Below are 1,587 nucleotides of genomic sequence, written 5' to 3'. Positions count from 1 at the left end.
AAAAAAAAAAAAAAAAAGAAAGTGTTAGCATTCAATACTTTTCTTTTGGCCAATTTATTCTGAGAGCAGGTTTCCCTTTACTTTCTTCTTGGACTCAGTGACTAGCAGCGTGAGTAGATGCGCGTAGCACGTGCAGATGCTGGCTTTGAGAGGCAGTGCTACAGAAGGCCTGGTAGCTTCCGGCTCATCAGAGGTATAGTTGATACAATATCAGGAAGTCGATTTGTAAGCTCTCTATAGCATGAAGCCCGTTTAAAAGAGGAAATCACAGCATTTTTACCACAATTAGTTCAGGGTACCAGAGAATATTCTATCAGCAAACTTGCTTCGAGGCTCCAGATTTCTTATGATTATAGCTGCTTCTGGCTCTCTCTCCTCGGATGGTAACGAGGCATTTGGACTGGAGGGGATAGGCTGGAAGTAAAGGGGCTCTGTGTGTTGACGAAGATGTTACCTGGAGACCTCGCTATAAGCGGAGAAGGCTTGACTAATGGAGTGTAGTCATAAGTCTTTTAGGTAGTTTACCTCAAAATATCTGATTGTTGGGTTTGACTTTACATTAAAGTCTTTTGCAAGTTGTTGGATTTTTAACAACTAAAAACTTAGTACTGGCAACCATTGACTTGACTAACCTACACTATATTTTTGGATCCAGATTTGCAATGGCATTATTTCAGGACCTATTACTAGGCAGTAAAAGCTGCAATCTCAAGTATTTGCTTGTGCAGTCCCCTGCATTCAGGACCCCCCGCCCCCACCTCTAAAAGAAACCTCCCGCAACCAGTTCTTCAGTATTTCAGTCCAGAAAAGGTTATTTCCATTTCTGTTTTCTTGCTACAAAGGCAGCAGAAGCCCCTGTGGCTCAGTTGTCTGCTTCCTTGTTTGTGTGTTAAGGTGGGGAAGAACATGTGGAGACCGCAGGTCCCAGCAGCTGATGCTCTGTCTGAGTCAGAGCCATTGGGGTCCAGAATTGCCGCATCCCTGCACCTAGGACCCATCCGAGGTGCCTGCACAGGTGTGTTGCAGGTGAGGGCGACTGCAGTCTGCTCCGTCTGACACAGATTAGGGGTGGCGCTCTGTGCCCTTGCAAGCTGCCAGTGCGATCTTAGGTTTGGTAACATTTGGGGTAGTGTCCTAGTGCATCGTGTTCCCCTCTGGCTCTGTAGCACAGCGTTGATCTGAAGAGCCAGCAGCAGTGCGAGCTGTGCCTCACACCATTCTTTGGGACGGATGGATTTTGTTCAGCTTCCATGTGGACTCGTGTTAGCAGTTACAGCTTTTAAGCCATGTCCAGTTCTGGAGGGAGGTTAGCGAGCGCTGCAGATGCTACAGACAGCAGCCAAGGGTCTAATGTAAGCGCTCCAGAAATGCAGTGTAGCTTTCCTGCGGTGCTTTCCTCTCCTTGAAAAGCCTCACCTGATGTGAAACGGGATGGCTTCAGACCTCATCCTCTCCCTGAGCTTCAAAATGCAATTGCTTCCCTCTGACATGCTTTCCAGTCTCCTCCTTTACATGACTGCGTGTCTGGAACATGGAAAGAACTGAGGGTTTTGATCCTTTAGCCTGTTTTGCTTCTGATTGGTGGCA

At 47.1% G+C, this 1,587-nt stretch overlaps 1 protein-coding gene across 1 annotated transcript in view; it reads left to right on the top strand.

Moving 5' to 3' along the window:
* Window positions 1-1,587, top strand: part of LCOR (ligand dependent nuclear receptor corepressor) — a 13,891-nt gene that overhangs the window by 9,047 nt on the left and 3,257 nt on the right. The window lies entirely within an intron of this gene.

The sequence above is a fragment of the Gavialis gangeticus genome, unplaced genomic scaffold (genome assembly GCF_001723915.1).
Source record: "Gavialis gangeticus isolate Ggan-Ray unplaced genomic scaffold, GavGan_comp1, whole genome shotgun sequence".
NCBI classification, from domain to species: domain Eukaryota; kingdom Metazoa; phylum Chordata; order Crocodylia; family Gavialidae; genus Gavialis; species Gavialis gangeticus.
This window is presented reverse-complemented; position numbering and strand designations above follow the sequence as displayed.